Here is a 19,643-nt window from a genome sequence, read left to right on the forward strand (position 1 = left end):
TGAGTTGAGGCAAGGTACTTTCTTATTCAAGCCTCAGTTCCTCAGCCATAAAAATAGGGAGAATAAAATTTACCTCATAGTGTGGTTTGTGCTGGTTTATGGAAATAGCCTGTGTATAATGTACTTTGATGCTGGGAGGGATTGGGGGCAGGAGGAGAAGGGGCGACAGAGGATGAGATGGCTGGATGGCATCACTGACTCGATGGACATGAGTCTGGGTGAACTCCAGGAGTTGGTGATGGACAGGGAGGCCTGGCGTGCTGCGATTCATGGGGTCGCAAAGAGTTGGACACAACTGAGCGACTGAACTGAACTGAACTGAACTGAATGTACCTGCTATGGAGTATTAATACATGTTGCTGGCCCTCCTCTGCTTCATGTAGCCAGATCTTAATGTCTTCTCTGGTTCCCAAGCTCCTGATTCATTGATTTTTTAAATCATATTTCCTCTGGTTTTCCAGCACTGTGAGGTTAAGTACTGTCAAGTTTCTTGTGGACTTTGCCTTTCATACTAGAAACTGGGTGATAGAACCAAGAGTCACACGGCCCCAAGTCTGAATTCCCAGCCCAGCCCCTTACTGTGTTCACCTAGGCAAGTCACTTCCACTCCCAGATCTACTTTCCTGATGGATAAAACAGTAAGCATGCCAATGCCTGAGGGACAGTCGATGCTAAGTGAATAATATTAGTCCTCCTCCCCTAGTCACCGCCCCCCGCCCCGGCACTTGTTTTCTATTGAGGCTGCTGTAACAAATTACCACAAACTTAGTGGCTTAAACCAACACAGATTTATTACCTCACAGTTTTGAAAGTCACAAGTCCAGAGTGGGTCTCAGTGGGTGTAGTTGGGTTAGCAGGGTTGCGTTTCTTCTGGAGGCTCTGGGGAGAGACCATGTCCTTGCTTTTTTGAGATCCAAAGGCTCCTTGTGTTCCTCAGCTCCTATCCCTCCTCCATATTCAAAACCAGCAATCACGTCACCTCTATAAAGTGTTAGTCACTCAATCGTGTCTGACTCTTTGTGACCCCATAGGCTGTAGCCCACCAGGCTCCTCCATCAGTGGCATTCTCCAGGCAAGAATCCTTTAGACTGGGTAGCCATTCCCTTCTCCAGGGGATCTTCCCAACCCAGGGATCAAACCTGGGACTCCTGCATTGTAGGTAGATTCTCTACCATCTGAGCCACCAGGGAAGCCCAAAACCACTCAATTGTCTCCTTAAAATGTTTTTTATTTTAAAAAAATGAAAAAGAAGTCATCCTGTTATGACTCTCTCACAGACTCCAAGGCCAGAATGAACTTAAAGAGTGTTGTGTGTACAGTTCTTATGTTACAGATGCAGAAGGCGAAGTGGACCATACAAGACATTTAAGGTCACACCTGATCACATCAATTCAAAGATTAGGACTTAAGATTTCCTGATGTTCAGGCCAGAACTCTTTCTACTACACAATGTGGATTATACCTTACAAAGTTCTTCAGATTTTTCAGCTTTCAATATCTGATGTCTCCTCTTTCCTTTCTATTTCCTAATGACAAGAATAGTGGACTTAAAGATTATAAACACACAAAGTAGGTGTGAGTTCCAGGGACACCCTTTGCCAAATCTACATCTTCAGACAAATCCAGATTGAATCTCAATTCTCATGTAGCATAAGAATATTAGCATCTGCCCCACCTTCCTCTGAGGCTTGCTGTGAGAAGCTCTCTTGTAGGTTTAGTGGATGCTTTTTAAATCATTAAGAGATGTAAAATACATAAGGAATGACTTTTATACAAATTGAGACCCCTACCTAAATCACCATGACTTTATTCTCTTGCATTCCCACCAAGCCTGCTTACCATCCCCGGACTAAGAAACCTAAAATCCTATCACAGTATTGTGAAAACATGTAATAGCTCACTATTTACTATAGTACCAAACCCACCTGCACCCTATAGTTTTCAGATCTTCCATAATTTTGTTCCCAACCTACATAGTCAAAATCTTCAATGTTGGACAGAACACAACCGTATCAGGAAAATTTTCTCATTTTCCAGACACACCTGGCTCATTCCTGCACTCAGGCTTCTGATCTTGTTGGTTTCCATTCACAAAATCTATTTACCTCCTCTTTGTCTATCATTCAGGTCAAACATTCAAATCAATAAATGTAATGAAGGTCTACTATGAAGAAGGTGTCACACTAGCAATGGCTCAAAATCACTCTCATCTTTCAATACCTGTTTCAGATCTCACCTTCATCAGTAAAATACGTCCTTGATTATTCCAACACAGAATGATATCTTCCTCCTCTGAAATGCTGTGGCATTTAAAATTTCAACCACAAATCTTAATTTATCTATCAGTTCAGTTCCGTTCAGTCGCTCTATATGTAGACTTAAATTCTCTAATTTTGTGTAATGATTAAAAAGAGAAATAGAAGGCATTGCTGGTAGCTCAGTGGTAAAGAATCTGTCTGCCATTGCAGGAAACATGGGTTCAATCACTGGTCCGGGAAGATCCCACATGCCTCAAAACAACTAAGCCCATGTGCATAGCTACTGATCTACGGTCCATAAGCTGCAACTACCTACCCCATGTACCACAACTACTAAAGCCTATGTGCCTAGAGCATGCTCCGCAACAAGAGAAACCACTGTAATGAGAAGCCCACACACAGCAACGAACAGTAGCCCCCGGTTACTGCACCTGGAGAAAGACTGCACAAAGTGAAGCCACAAATAAATAAAACTTTAAAAAAAAGAAAGAAAGAAATAGAGCAGTAAGGAGCCATCATTGCATCCAATCTCATTTGAAATAAGAACAATCTGAGACCCGTTTGGTCAAGAAATGTTTATTGAGTACTTACTATGTATTAGGGCATCACAGGTGGCTTAGTGGGTAAAGAATCTGCCTCCAATGCAGGTGACGCAAGAGACATGGGTTTGATCCCTGGGTCAGGAAGATCCTCTGGAGGAGGGAATGGCAACTCACTCCAGGATTCTTGCCTAGAGAATCCCATGGACAAAGAGGCCTGGGGGGCTATAGTCCATGGGGTGGCAAAGAGTTAGATATGACTGAAGTGACTGAGCATGCATGCATACTATGTATTAAGCACTTTGCCCAAGGAAATCTAGTGGTGAACAAAGTGAAGTCTCCAGAACTCCCATAAAAGGGGATGGACGTGTGTCAAGTTGCAGACATAACAGATGCAGAGGCAGTGACAGGAAGGAGCTCTGTGGCTCATTAAACTGTTCAGTGTGTCTATAGCATCAGATGCAGGGAGATGCCCACTCCAGGACTCTTGCCTGAAAACCCCATGGACGGAGCAGCCTGGTGGGCTGCAATCCACGGGGTTGCTAAGAGTCGGATACGACTGAGCGACTTCACTTTCACTTTTCACTTTCATGCATTGGAGAAGGAAATGGCAACCCACTCCAGTGTTCTTGCCTGGAGAATCCCAGGGACGGGGGAGCCTGGTGGGCTGCCATCTATGGGGTCACACAGAGTCGGACACAACTGAAGCGACAGCAGCAGCAGCAGCAGGGAGATGCGTGAAGGGAAAGGAAGATGGTGAGTGTAGACTGGGACCAATTTGGAAAATCATCAGTGGCTTTGATTCAGAGAAATGACAAAATTAAGTTTTTGTTTTAGACAAACAGCTTTGATGAAAGTGTAGAAGTTAGAGCAGACGCTAACAACATGTGGATATCCTAAGGTGACTAATTCTTTGGCAGCCCTATAAACCAGGATTTTTTTGGCTCAACATTTATTAGTGCAGATGGGGAGAAACTAATATTCTTTTTGATAAAAATCATATACAGAAACGGATGAAATATTCCTAGTCCAAACAAAATCATGCTGGGAAAGACTGAGGGCAGGAGGAGAAGCGGGTGACAGAGGATGAGATGGTTGGATGGCATCATTGACTCAATGGACATGAGTTTGAGCAAACTCCAAGAGACAGTGAAGGACAGGAGAGCCTGGAGGACTACAGTCCATGGGGTCACAAAAAGCTGGACACAACTGAGTGACTGAATAACAACAAAGCAGAATCAATTGTCCTTTAAAAAACTGGAAAATGTTACTCCTTTTATGCAGTCCTCTTGTATTCATCGGTTCTATTTTATGATTTTCTAAGCTAAAGAACTTTTGGGGCGCACATTAAAGGATTTAAATTTTAGATACTAAAATAACTCACTCCTTCCAAATAGTCAGCACTATGCAACACATTATTTGGTTTTAAAATTTCAGCAGAATGCCAACTTTCAGTTAATTATAATCATATGAAATCTTTGCAAAGAGACTTTTAAAATGTGTGTGTGTGTGTATATATATATATATATATATGCCTGGATTTTTTTCCTACTCCAGATCATTGTCTACCTAGGCATATGTTGTGGACACCTCCTGGCCTTCAAAGATTTGTCTCCTAGTGTTCACACCTTTGTAGTCCCCTCCCTTTGAATGTGGACAGGAACTATGTGGCTGGCTTCTAACCTGTGGAATGTGGCAGAAGTGACATGATGTCAGTCTCCTGGATGTAAGAATCCATCATATAAGACTCCATCTCAGCAGCCTGAAGCTGGAGCCTCCCCCTGTGGGCTGGATGTGGCAAGGTGACCTCCAATGTGGGGGAACAACGTCCCACCAGCAAGAAGCTAGGGCCTTCAGTGATAAAACCACAAGGAAAGAAACAATTTCTGCCAGAAATCTGACTTTGGCAGCAGACTCTTCCTCTGTCGAGACTCCATATGAGAACACTGCCCAGTCCAACCTTGATCACAGCCATATGAGAGCTGAGCAGAGGACCAAGTCAAACTGTGCCTGAACTCCTGCCCCAAGAAACTGCAAGACAATAAATGTGTGTGGTTTTAAACTTGCTTGGTGTGTGGTTATTTGTTATGGAACAATAGAAAACTAATACAGCATCTAGACAGAAGCAATTCACATTTTACTGGCTATTTAGAGTTGTATAAAAATTTAATTAATTGGTACCATATTTCTAATTGGTTCAAATGTTTCCCTTTCTAATACACTGAATCCCCCCACCCACACCTGCCCTACTGGCCTGCCCCATGATCCAGATACTGTTTCAACCCTGGGTGAAGGGACTTCTCTGGTGGTCCAGTGGCTAAGATTCCGAGTTCCCAGTGCAGAGGGTCTGGGTTCAATCCCTGGTCAGGGAACTAGATCCCACCTGCTGCTACTAAGCGTTCTCATGCAGCAGTGAAGATCGAAGGTCCCATGTGCTGCAACTAACACCTGGTACAGCCAAATTACCTAGATAATTAAAAAACCGGGGCGAGGAGAGACAGGTAAAGGGGCTGGCATTGTGGTCTAAAGCCATCTCAGACCCGGGCCTCAGCAGTGGAATCTGGAAGAAGAAAAGGAGACAGATGCAAGAAACAATGCAGTCTTATTTTATATATACAGTTTAGATAGTGTATGTATAACTAATCTATCCATCTATCTAGATAGATAGATAGTAAAGAGTCTGGCTGCAATGCAGGTGATGCAGGAGACATTGGTTCTATCCCTGGGTTGGGAAGATTCCCCAGAGAAGGGCATGACAGCCCACGCCAGTATTCTTGGCTGGAGAATCCCGACAGAGGAACCCGGTGGACTACAGTCCATGGGGTCACAAAGAGTCGGACATGACTGAGCAAGCAAGAGAAAGAGATTTTTTTTGGCCATGTTGCACAGTGTGTGGGATCTTAGTTCCCCTTCAAGGGACGGAACCCACACCCCCTGCGTTGGAAGCATGGAGACTTACTTAAGCACTGGCCCACCAGGGACATCCTTATTCGTCAGCATTAGCCTGAGCAACCAAAGTACTGTACAGTCATAACTGATGCTCATGGCAATGGCCTAAGGCAGGACTGGTGGACATCAAAGAAACACTAAGTAAAATACAGAAGCTTTAACAGTATTTTTAACATTCTGGTTCTTGAGAGGTAGGTTCACAGCTATTCATTTATTATTATGTTTAATAATTTAGTTTGTGTTAGTCAATCAGTCGTGTCCAACTCGTTTGCGACTCCATGCACTGCAACCTGCCAGACTCCTCAGTCCATGGAAGTCTCCAGGCAAGAATACCGGAGTGGTTAGACATTCTCTTCCTCAGGGGAAACCTGGGTCTCCTGCATTGCAGGCAGGTTCTTTACCATTTGAGCCACCAGGGAAGCCCAGCTTTTCTGTATATATAAGTGCATGTTAAAAAAATATGAATAAATCTTAAGATCAGCCTAACGTACTTCTTAATTGTTAACCTGTTTCTCTTACCTAGCATAACAGGACTGTGCCATTTGAAAGAGTGGGATATCAGTTAAACACAAACTCTGCTAACCAGAAGATCACACTCCCTGAGGACATAATTCATTGAGATGGTTTTTGTTTCCCATCTTTTATAGCATAGGTATAATGAGAAAAAGAAAAGAATACAGAGCAAAACAAACCAGGATGAGAAGGCAGAAAAGGAAAAACCAACTGAGAAATTCCTTTTTATGTCGCTAAAAAAGGGAAGGAGGAAAATCTGAGATGAAAAAAAGCAGATTTAGGTGGGAGGAGCAGACAGAAGAGAGAAAACGCAGCATTGTACATAACAGAGACAGAAATAATTTACACACCGTATGCAAATCAGGTACTGTGAGGCTGAGCCAAGCACAGAGTGGGCTTCCACGCCCACTCACAAGATCTTTAAGACACAGCTTGAGACGCAGCAGCTCCTGAGGAATAGACGCAGCAGGTGTCAGCAGCCTGCTCTGCCAGGTAGAGCAGAGAGCTTCTTCATTTTCAACCAATCTTCATGGCACAGAGAACAGGACATAAGATTGAGACACAGCCCTATCCTCCAGGGTCCTTCGGATTAGGGAGGGGTCAGGAGAGAGACAGAACAAAACTCTCTAAATCAGGGATCCAAAGAGCTGAATTGAGTAGAGGGATGTGTTCTATTGGGCAGCGACAGTGAGTGTGTGTGTGTATGTGTGTGTGAATCTAAACGCATCCTCCATTCTGACCCAGTTCCCATCCTTCTACAAAGTCTTACCATGACAACTCACACATTTCCTCATCTGCTTGGTCCTGGGAGGTATTTGAGTTTGTGGCCCTTTTATATAGTGATTCCCCGGTGACTCAAACAGTAAAGAATCTGCCTGCAATGTAGGAGACCAGGGTTTGATCCCTGGGCCGAGAAGATCCCCTGGAGATGGGAATGGCTACCCGCTCCAGTATTCTTGCCTGGGAAATCCCATGGACAGAGGAGCCTGGCGGGCTAGTCTATAGCGTCACAGGGTCTGACAGGACTGAGTGACTAACACCCTCTTACATAAGTAAACACGTGTGATTCTTGAGTTTCCATGCTTCTTCCGTCACCTTCGTGCATCATAATGGCTAACATGGTGAGATTCCCAACTAGATCAAACAAGTCATTTTCAAAGTAGCAGATGCCACCTCCAGCTTCTGTGTTTCTCTCTGCTAACACTGTGTTTCTTTGGTTCCCAGAACTACGCACTAGACTGATAGTTTTAAAGATTTTTGAACAAAAATCCCTGAATCCTTTTCTTGATCTGTTTGTTAGAGAATTATTTTCTGCCGAGGCACGTCACTGGCCTGGCCTCCTTGCTCCCCAATTAATTCTTAGTTTGTCTATTAAATTACACTTGCCATCTGCTGATAAAAATCACAAAATCTCCAAGCATTTTCCATGGTTCTCACTATTTACTGCTGGTTTGCCTTTCATCAGCTGAATCAGCTGCAAACTTGGAGATTTAGTTCTTTCTTCCAAGTCTCCAGGCAAGAATACTGGAGTGGGTGGCCATTCCCTCCCCCACGAGACCTTCCCAAATAAGGGATCACACCTGGGTCTTCTGCATCTCCCCCTTGAACACTTAACACAAAATTCACTATAACCAAGCTTTCTGGGAACAAAAACAGAGGTGGGAAATGTACTAGGTGATTTCAAGCAACCTGACAATGGGTCATAAAATAATTGTTCTAAGAGAGATACATTAAAAAGATGAATAACAAACAGTATATCAGTTCAGGGCAGTCGCTCAGTCATGTCTGACTCTTTACGGCCCCATGAATTGCAGCACACCAGGCCTCGCTGTCCATCACCAACTCCCGGAGCTCACTCAAACTCACATCCATCGAGTCGGTGATGCCATCCAGCCATCTCATCCTCTGTCGTCCCCTTCTCCTCCTGCCCCCATCCCTCCCAGCATCAGAGTCTTTTCCAATGAGTCAACTCTTCACATGAGGTGGCCAAAATACTGGAGTTTCAGCTTTAGAATCATTTCTTCCAAAGAACTCCCAGAACTGATCTCCTTTAGAATGGACTGGTTGGATCTCCTTGCAGTCCAAGGGACTCTCAAGAGTCTTCCCCAACACCACAGTTCAAAAGCATCAATTCTTCGGCATTCAGCTTTCTTCACAGTCCAACTCTCACATCCAATCCATATATGACCACAGGAAAAACCACAGCCTTGACTAGACAGACCTTAGTCGGCAAAGTAATGTCTCTGCTTTTGAATATACTATCTAGGTTGGTCACAACTTTCCTTCCAAGGAGTAAGCGTCTTTTAATTTCATGGCTGCAGTCACCATCTGCAGTGATTTTGGAGCCCCCCAAAATAAAGTCTGGCACTGTTTCCACTGTTTCCCCATCTATTTCCCATGAAGTGCTGGGACCGGATGCCATGATCTTCGTTTTCTGAATGTTGAGCTTTAAGCCAACTTTTTCGCTCTCCTCTTTCACTTTCATCAAGAGGCTTTTTAGCTCCTCTTCACTTTCTGCCATAAGGGTGGTGTCATCTGCATATCGGAGGTTATTGATATTTCTTCCGGCAATCTTTATTCCAGCTTGTGCTTCTTCCAGCTCAGCGTTTCTCATGATGTACTTTGCATAGAAGTTAAATGAGCAGGGTGACAATATACAGCCTTGACGTACTTCTTTTTCTGTTTGAAACCAGTGTGTTGTTCCATGTCCAGTTCTAACTGTTGCTTCCTGACCTGCATACAGATTTCTCAAGAGGCAGGTTAGATGGTCTGGTATTCCCATCTCTTTCAGAATTTTCCACAGTTTATTGTGATCCACACAGTCAAAGGCTTTGGCATAGTCAATAAAGCAGAAATAGATGTTTTTCTGGAACTCTCTTGCTTTTTCCATGATCCAGCAGATGTTGGCAATTTGATCTCTGGTTCCTCTGCCCTTTCTAAAACCAGCTTGAACATCTGGAAGGTCACGGTTCACGTATTGCTGAAGCCTGGCTTGGAGAATTTTGAGCATTACTTTACTGGCGTGTGAGATGAGTGCAAATGTGCGGTAGTTTGAGCATTCTTTGGCACTGCCTTTCTTTGGGATTGGAATGAAAACTGACCTTTACCAGTCCTGTGGCCACTGCTGAGTTTTCCAAATTTGCTGGCATATTGAGTGTAGCACTTTCACAGCATCATCTTTCAGGATTTGAAATAGCTCAACTGGAATTCCATCACCTCCACTAGCTTTGTTCATAGTGATGCTTCCTAAGACCCACTTGACTTCACATTCCAGGATGTCTGGCTCTAGCTGAGTGATCACACCATCGTGATTATCTTGGTCTTGAAGATCTTTTTTGTACAGTTCTTCTGTATATTCTTGCCACCTCTTCTTAATATCTTCTGCTTCTGTTAGGTCTATACCATTTCTGCCCTTTATTGAGCCTATCTTTGCATAAAATATTCCCTTGGTAGCTCTAATTTTCTTGAAGAGATCTCTAGTCTTTCCCATTCTATTGTTTTCCTCTATTTCTTTGCATTGGTCACTGAGGAAGGCTTTCTTATCTCTCCTTGCTATTCTTTGGAATTCTGCATTCAGATGCTTATATCTTTCCTTTTCTCCTTTGATTTTCACTTCTCTTCTCTTCACAGATATTTGTAAGGCCCCCTCAGACAGCCATTTTGCTTTTTTGCATTTCTTTTCCGTGGGGATGGTCTTAATCCCTGTCTCCTGTACAGTGTCATGAACCTCTGTCCATAGTTCATCAGGCACTCTATCAGATCTAATCCCTAAAATCTATTTCTCACTTCCACTGTATAATCATAAGGGATTTGATTTAGGTCATACTTGAATGGTCTAGTGGTTTTCCCTACTTTCTTCAATTTCAGTTTGAATTTAACAATAAGGAGTTCATGATCTGAGCCACAGTCAGCTCCCTGTCTTGTTTTTGCTACTGTATAGAGCTTCTCCATCTTTGGCTGCAAACAATAGAATCAATCTGATTTCGGTGTTGACCATCTGGTGATGTCCATGTGTAGAGTCTTCTCTTGTGTTGTTCAAAGAGGGTGTTTGTTATGACCAGTGCGTTCTCTTGGCAAAACTCTATTAGCCTTTGCCTGGCTTCATTCCGTATACCAAGCCCAAATTTGCCTGTTACTCCAGATGTTTCTTGACTTCCTACTTTTGCTTTCCAGTCCCCTATAATGAAAAGGACATCTTTTTGTGTGTGTTAGTTCTAAAAGGTCTTGTAGGTATTCATAGAACAGTTCAACCTCAGCTTCTTCAGTGTTACTGGTTGGGGCATAGATTTGGATTACTGTGATATTGAATGGTTTGCCTTGGAAAGGAACCGAGATCGTTCTGTCGTTTTTGAGATTGCATCCAAGTACTGCATTTCAGACTCTTCTGTTGACCATGATGGCTACTCCATTTCTTCTGAGGGATTCCTGCCCGCAGTAGTAGATATAATGGTTATCTGGGTTAAATTCACCCGTTCCAGTCCATTTTATTTTGCTGATCCCTAGAATGTCGACGTTCACTCTTGCCATCTCCTGTTTGACCACTTCCAATTTGTATATAAATAAAAACAAATCCCTCAAAATATAATGTAGCCAAATCAATATGGAAAAAATAGTGCAACTACTAAGTTTGAATCCTAGGGCTCAAGGTTAGGTGTGGAAGAAATAAGATACTGTTTCAGTATTCATTAAACAATTGAATTTCTATTCTAACTGCTAATCCTATCACGGACTACAGGGGGCCACAAAGAGTTGGACTGAGCTACTTCACTTCAATCCTATCAGCAGGTTCTTAGCTGCCATCACCCTTATCTGATAGACAGAGTGCCTGAAGAACTATGGACGGAGGTTCGTGACTTAGTACAGGATGTAGGGATCAAGACCATCCCCAAGAAAAAAAATGAAAAAGGCAAAATGGTTGTCTGAGGAGGCCTTACAGACAGCTATGAAAAGAGAAGTGAAAGGCAAAGGAGGAAAGGAGAGATAAACCTATTTGAATGCAGAGTTCCAAAGAATAGCAAGGAGAGATAAGAAAGCCTTCCTCAATGATCAGTGTAAGGAAGTAAAGGAAAACAATAGAATGAGAAAGCCTAGAGATCTCTTCAAGAAAATTAGAGATACCAAGGGAACATTTCATGCAAAGATGGACACAATAAAGGACAGAAACAGTAGCTAACAGAAGCAGAAGATATTAAGAAGAGGTGGCAAGAATATACAGAAAAACCATACAAAAAAAGATCTTCATGACCCAGATAACCACAATGGTGCGATCACTCACCTGGAGCTGGACATCCTAGAATGTGAAGTCAAGTGGGCCTTAGGAAGCATCACTATGAACAAAGCTAGTGGAGGTGATGGAATTCCCATTGAGCTATTTCAAATCCTGAAAGATGATGCTGTGAAAGTGCTGCACTCGATATGCCAGCAAATTTGGAAAACTCAGCATTGGCCACAGGACTGGAAAAGTCAGTTTTCATTCCAATCCCAAAGAAAGGCAATGCCAAAGAATGCTCAAACTACCGCACAATTGCACTCATCTCACACGCCAGTAAAGTAATGCTCAAAATTCTCCAAGCCAGGCTTCAGCAATACGTGAACCGTGACCTTCCAGATGTTCAAGCTGGATTTAGAAAAGGCAGAGGAAGCAGAGATGAAATTGCCAACATCTGCTGGATCATGGAAAAAGCAAGAGAGTTCCAGAAAAACATCTATTTCTGCTTTATTGACTATGCCAAAGCCTTTGACTGTGTGGATCACAATAAACTGTGGAAAATTCTGAAAGAGATGGGAATACCAGACCATCTGATCTGCCTCTTGAGAAATCTGTATGCAGGTCAAGAGCAACAGTTACAACTGGACGTGGAACAATAGACTGGTTTCAAATCAGGAAAGGAGTACGTTGAGGCTGCATATTGTCACCCTGCTTATTTAACTTATATGCAGAGTACATCATGAGAAACGCTGAGCTGGAAGAAGCACAAGCTGGAATAAAGATTGCCGGAAGAAATATCAATAACCTCAGATATGCAGATGACACCAACCTTATGGCAGAAAGCAAAGAAGATAAAGAGCCTATTGATGAAAGCAAAAATGAAAAAGCTGACTTAAAACTCAACATTCAGAAAACTAAGATCATAGCATCTGGCCCCATCACTTCCCATGTGATGGGACCACTTCTGGTCCTATATCATTTCCCATATTTCCCATGGCAAATAGATGGGGAAAGAGTGGAAACAGTGGCAGGCTTTATTTTGGGGGGCTCCAAAATCACTGCAGGTGGTGATTGCAGCCACGAAATCAAAAGATGCTTGCTCCTTGGAAGAAAAGTTATGGCCAACCTAGACAGCATGAGTTTAAGTAAAGTCTGGGAGTTGGTGATGGACAGGGAGGCCTGGCATACTGCAGTCCATGGGATCGCAAAGAGTCGGACATGACTGAGTGACTGAACTGAACTGATTAATTGCTAAAACAAACATTTCAAATACAAAAGGGATATTTGCTATCTTGCAACATGTGATCTCATTCTACATACAGCTCCCTTTCTAAAGAGGGTTAAACATTTTAATGGGTGAAATTATGAAGATTCTGTATTCATAGAATTACTCTTCCTTATCTCTGGTCAAGAAAGGCTGGGTACACTCAGTCCAACTACTTTCAAGCAGTGTTGGGGCATCATGATGGGTCCACAAACCTAGACTCCCTCATGTACATGGTCCCACATCCCAAACACATCTTGTACCCCTCCCCATCACCCCCAGCTAATGACAGAGGGAACTCTGCTATTCCAGCGCTGCAGTCTCGCTTCTGTAGTCCAAATATGAACTTTTCCTTTTTGATTTTGGAACCCTCTCTCTCTCAGACTGTCATCCTTAATGAATTAGGCTTTTTGAAACTCAAGCCTGGAGATCTGATAGACACTTTCTACTTCCTGCCTGCTTCTGCCTTTCCCTAAGGTGATGAAGGATCTGCTGGAATCAAAAGATACAAAAAAAAATGTAGAAAAAATTAGGATTTTCAATTACTATTTAGTTGCATATAACTAATACACATGTCCATGGGTATTTGTACTTTTTCTAATTCCAGTGTTCTAAGAGTTCCGTTTAGTGTTTTGTAATTGTATGAATTTTTTTTTCAATCAAGAATGACAGGGTCTTATACAAAGGGAATATATTGTAAAAAAATATCATAACAAGTATTTATTGAGGACCTGTGTTAAACTTTACACTGGGCTCCCATGAAATATTTCTGAACCCAGGGGTATAAAACTCAAAGAAGACTCAAAATCCAACACATAATCATCAATGTATCTGAATGTTCCTCTTTTGAAACATTTTTTTCTGATTGAAAAAATGGGATACATGCTCTTGGTTAAAAAAGTGAAAAACACAGAGTGAAAATCATCTGTAATCCAACCACTCGGATTGGCCCATCGAGTTTCAGATCCCTCTTATACCTTTAGACAGTCTTTATAACTAGTTGTTGGCCATTTGTTTATCCATCAATGTTGTGTTAGCTGTTTACTACGGGTAAGGAAGGCCTTCCCCAGTGGCCCATTGGGTAAAGAATCTGCCTGCAGTGCAGGAGAAACAGGGGATGAGGTTTAGTTCTTGAGGCGAAAAGATCACCTGGAGAAGGAAATGGCAATCAACTCCAGTACTCTTGCCTGGGAAATCCCACGGACAGAGGAGCCTGGTGGGCTATAGTCCATGGCGTCCCGAAAGAATCGGACATGACTTAGTGACTAAAATAATGGGCAGTAAGAGCAAGGACTCAGAGCAAGGACTCTGAAGCAAGGCTGCCTGGGTTTGAATCCTGACTCAACACCCACATTTTACCTGTGTGACCTCGGACAAGTTGCTTAGCCCCTCTGAGCCACAGTATCTTCAACTATACGATGGGGATGACAACTACCTTGACGTAGGATGTTGTAGGAATGAAATCAGTCACTACATGTAAACTCTTAGAACAACATGCAGTACCACACGATAAATACTCACTATCACTTCATTTTAATTGTGAAGTGTCATGCTCCAGACGTCCAAAGACACACGCATAAACACACTTTGTCTTCTAATCCTCACCAAAAATCATTTTACTATCAAAGGTATGGGTCAATTTGTCGATGAAGAGGAGGCAGACAACCCAGCAGTTGATTGCAGGCTCTAGCCAACACACTTTAAAATAATAACTCACGTGACTGCTGCATAGTTATGAATTTGTCATTGTTTAGTCACTCACACGTGTCCAACTCTTTGTGACCCCACGGACTGCAACCCACCATGCTCTTCTGTCCATGGGATTTTCCAGGCAAGAACACCGGAGTGGGTTGCCATTTAGATTGACTGGTTTAAAACCAACTACCTTCAGAGAAGCTTTTCCCAAAGGAAAGAGGACTTAGTTTCCCTTTCTCTCCCTTTATCTTGGGAATAAAGAAATGCAGAGCCCCAAGGAGAGCTAACTGGAAGATTATAAGTTCACTTGGGAATCGGTTTTACAACTCATTGCCTCCCAAGACATCCAAGATTCACTCTCCATCTTTCATCCCTACTTGTTTCACCAGAGTTATCCAAGTGGTAGGAAATACGTCCACTGTGGTTCTCACATTTCACATCTTCCAGTTTGTGCCGCTAGAGAAATGCTAATTGACCTCTTTTGTTCTGAGGCCAAAAATCCTAGAGAAAGGACTCTTTGGCTCTGCTTCTGGGTGCCCTCTCCTGGGTCAATCAATCATGGCTGGGGCAGAAGGCAGAGTGAGTCAGGGAAGAACTTACAGGGTAAACCACAGAAAGGTTAGGTTCCCAAGAGAAGGGAAAATCCCATAAAAGTCCAGAACAAACAGATTTATCATTTATACTTGTGGCTGGTTGCCCAACTGATAAGGGCATCCATCTTTGGTATGTCCTATTATAGAAAGAAATAATAAAACATACCTTTAACTTACTTAAATGTGCTTGCTATTGCAACCTAACTGACTTTTCAAATGTTTAATCCAACCTCCTATGAGCGTGAGTTCTGAAGTGAAGGTTAGCATTTCCCAAAGAAAGCAGAGTTAAAACAGCTGCTCTTTCTCTAGAGGCATAGAAATAAGAACTCGGCTTTCATGCTCTGTGCATTTGAAAATGTCTGATTCAGGATAAAAAGCCTGTGAAAGTGATTTTGTGGCCTAAAACAAAAAGAGCTGGGAAGGGAAGTATCCAGAGTAAGAAGGGTTTTGTTTATGTTTTCATTTATTTGCTCACCAGAGACAGGGAAACTCACCTCAATTAAGAACTTGCTCTATACCAGGCTTTGGCCCAGGGGTTTAACATGCATTATTATTTAATTTTTACCACCCTCCTGAAGACAAGAAATTATTCCCATTTTGCCCAGGAGGAAACTTAGCTGCAGAGAAGTTGAGAGTGGTTTCCCCAAGTTAACAGCCAATAAGTAGTGAAGCTGGGATTTTAAGGGATTTTAATTCGAGTTCCTCTGTACACTGATTGCAAGAGTTCTTGCTCTTTGCCTCGTACTCAGCAAAGTGGCATGAAAAGAGAATCGATCTGAGGTGGGCTAAGAAATGGGGTGGGGTCCTTACTGTGTGCTCAGTCGTATCTGACTCTTAGTGACCCCATGGACTGTAGCCCGATGGGCTCCTCTGTCCATGGAATTTTCCCAGCAAGAATACTGGAGTGGATTGACATTTCCTCCTCCAGGGGACCATCCCGACCCAGGGATGGAACCCGCTTCTCCTGTGTCTCCTGCATTGGCAGGAGCATTCTTTACCCCTCAGCCACCTGGGAAGCCCAGAATCCTTAGTACCACATGAGTGAACTTTCAACATTGAAAACACAAAATATGAAGTTAATGAATTACACCTTAGGTACTTCAATTTATTTAAGAAAATTATCAGAATCACCTGTACTATCCAATGCAAAAAGGAAGACGTTGCATGGAAAAGGAACAGAACGTAGCAGTGAGTGAAAAGGGAACATGTAACTATTTGTGTGTCTATTCAATAGCAGAAAGTTTGTTGTTGCTTATTTTTAAAATGAAGTTCAGGAGTAGGTTACAATATAAAGAATTACAGGATCCCTTTCAGTTCAGTCTAGTCGCTCAGTCATGTCCGACTCTTTGCAACCCCATGAACTGCAGCACCCCAGTCCTCCCTATCCATCACCAACTCCCAGAGTTCATCCAACCCCATGTCCATTGAGTCGGTGATGCCATTCAACCACCTCATCCTCTGTCGTCCCCTTCTCCTCCTGCCCTCAGTCTTTCCCAGCATCAGGGTCTTTTCCAATTAGTCAGCTCTTTGCATCAGGTGGCCAAAGTACTGGAGTTTCAGCTTCAACATCAATTCTTCCAATGAACACCCAGGACTGATCTCCTTTAGGATGGACTGGTTGGATCTCCTTTCAGTCCAAGAGACTCTCAAGAGTCTTCTCCAACACCACAGTTCAAAAGCATCAATTCTTCGGCACTCAGCCTTCTTCACAGTCCAACTCTCACATCCATACATGACCGCAGGAAAAACCATAGCCTTGACTAGATGGACCTTAGTCGGCATTTGAATATGCTATCTAGGTTGGTCATAACTTTCCTTCCAAGGAGTAAGAGTCTTTTAATTTCATGGCTGCAATCGCCATCTGCAGTGATTTTGGAGCTCCAAAAAATTAAGTCTGACACTATTTCAACTGTTTCCCCATCTATTTCCGATGAGGTGATGGAACCAGCTGCCATGATCTTAGTTTTCTGAATGTTGAGCTTTAAGCCAACTTTTTCACTCCCCTCTTCCACTTTCATCAAGAGGCTCTTTAGTTCCTCTTCACTTTCTGCCATAAGGGTGGTGTCATCTGCCTATCTGAGGTTATTGATATTTCTCCCTTAGGATATGACCAAAAAAAAAAAAAAAAACTTTTTTCAGGTCTAAAACACTGGTATGGGTTAAGTCAGGAAGATTCCTTGTAGGCTAGAATTTTCATATTTTGGTGTCTATTATTACCAAGGTACTTCAAAGTTTTAAGATAGTTAGATGAAAATGCAAAATCATCCTCATTGTTAGCAGTGCTCTTACTTAAAATTTTAAAAATATAAATATAAACCATATGGAATTTAATAGTGTTTGGCTCAATTAATACTTGTTAAGCGTCTGTAATTCTGAAAGGATTCTTGAGGACAATGTTCTATTAAAATATTAAATAAAAATATTTATTAAAACATCTTATTAAAGCACTTTGTTCTTCCTACAGTCTGTCATTCAGACTGAATAAGTCAGAAAGAGAAAAACAAATGTTGTGTATTAACCCATATGTATGGAATCTAGAAAAATAGTACAGATGAACCCATTTGGAAGGCAGGAACTGAGACGCAGTTGCAGAGAATGGACTTGCGGGGCAGAAGGGGAGCGGGAGAGTCGGGCAGACTGGAAGAACGGCACTGACATGTATGCAGTACCGTGTCTCAGACAGCCAGTGGGAAGCTGCTGTATTGCCCAGGGAGCTCAGCAGGGTGCTCTGTGATGATCTAAAGGCAGGGAGGGGGCGGCAGTGGGAGGCTCAAGAGGGAAGGGATATATGTATACATAGGGTTAATTCACGTTGTTGTACAGCAGAAACTAACACAACATTGTAAAGCAATTATACCCCAATAATAAAACTTAAACAGAAAACAATTATCTTCTTTTCCAACAGGAAACAGAAATGAAGTAGTTAATCCCTCATGTTAAATAATTGCTTCAGCAGGCTCTATCGATTTTTTCAGTTCATGCTTTAAAATCTCAAAACAATAACATGTAATAGAAATATCACTTTCTCCATCATGGGAAGGTAAATTACCAGTCACCACTGCCTCTGCAGTAAGTCAGGTGCTACTGAAACGCATCACACGATGCGAGGCTTTGCTTTGAGCATCACTCTAAGGGTAGAGCCATCTGGGATCCATTCTTATTCAGCCTCCAGCTGTGCCCTCTGCCCCTCTGGGTACCACGTTCACTATGTAAAAATAATCTTGTTACCTCCTTATACCTTAAAGTTACTGGGAAGATGAGATGGAACTAAGGACTGACTGCCTTATTCATCTCTGTCCCCCACCCCCACCCAGGGGGCTTGGTCCATGATGGATATTCAGTGGGTGTTCATTGAATACTTGAGGGGTGCACTGAAGGAGGAAATCCATCTGAGTCTAAAACTAAAATTAAGCATCTGTAAACCTCAGGTCCTCAGCGTTCCCACCCACCATTAGACTTTTACTGCCATCTGGAAACTGTGTACTTTGTATTAACAAATAGGATTCACAGAAGGGGAAGAAAGAAAAAAAAGCCCACAATCCAAGAACAAAGGTATAAAAGTCAACTTAGTTGAAAGGTTTTGAAAAAGGTGAAATATGAACTTTCATTCATCAACTTTTAAATTTCAAAACAGAAATAGAATAATTCTGTAAAAGCAATGAAGAATTAAAATAAAACTTCAGTGTCATATTAAGGTCACTTGGTAGTCTCGCCTGGGAAATCCCAGGGACAGAGAAGCCTGGCGGGCTGTAAAGAGTCTGAAAGGACAGAGCGACTGAAAAACAATAAGGAAGACAGGGAAAGCCATAGAAAAGCGAAGGCTTAATATGCACATAGCCCTCCCCTCACCCTGGGACAAAGATCAGTCTCATTGTCTAAGAATGGCTTTGGAATGCCTGCCTGTGTGTGTCTCCAAATACAAATGTGTTGCATGAAATTGTTATCAAAAGTTGGGGCAGAGGGGTTAAATTCCTCATTTGAAAGGACTGGCAATCTTGAAATCACTTCTAATCTTCAGAGGACAGGGAAGGGAGAAAAATCTCACACTTTGGTACTTTGAAAGAGAAGTGGGCCCTGACACTTTTCATTCTACTAACAAAGAATAATTTCACGGAGAATAATGACATTCATCTCTGTGGTTATCAAGCATATTACTTTCCAAGACTCGATGACCATTGCTTTATCACAACTATAGGCAAAAACGAGAATCCCATGAACAGTATGATAAGGCAGAAACATATGACACAGAAAGAGGAACTCCCCAGGTTGGTAGGTGCCCAATATGCTACTGGGGAAGAGTGGAGAAATAACTCCAAAAAGAATGAAGAGATGGAGCCAAAGCGAAAACAGTGCCCAGTTGTGGATGTGACTGGAGACGGAAATGAAGTCTGATGCTGTAAAGAACAATATTGCATAGGAACCTGGGATGTTAGGTCCATGAATCAAGGTAAATTGGAAGGGGACGAAGAGGAGATGGCAAGAGTGAACATCGACATCTCTGAAATCAGTGAACTAAAATGGACCGGAATGGGTTGATTTAATTCAGATTACCATTATATCTATTACTGTGGGCAAGAATCCCTTAGAAGAAATGAAGTAGCCCTCATAGTCAACAATAGAGTC

The sequence above is a fragment of the Budorcas taxicolor genome, chromosome 8 (assembly GCF_023091745.1).
Source record: "Budorcas taxicolor isolate Tak-1 chromosome 8, Takin1.1, whole genome shotgun sequence".
Taxonomy (NCBI): Eukaryota; Metazoa; Chordata; class Mammalia; order Artiodactyla; family Bovidae; genus Budorcas; species Budorcas taxicolor.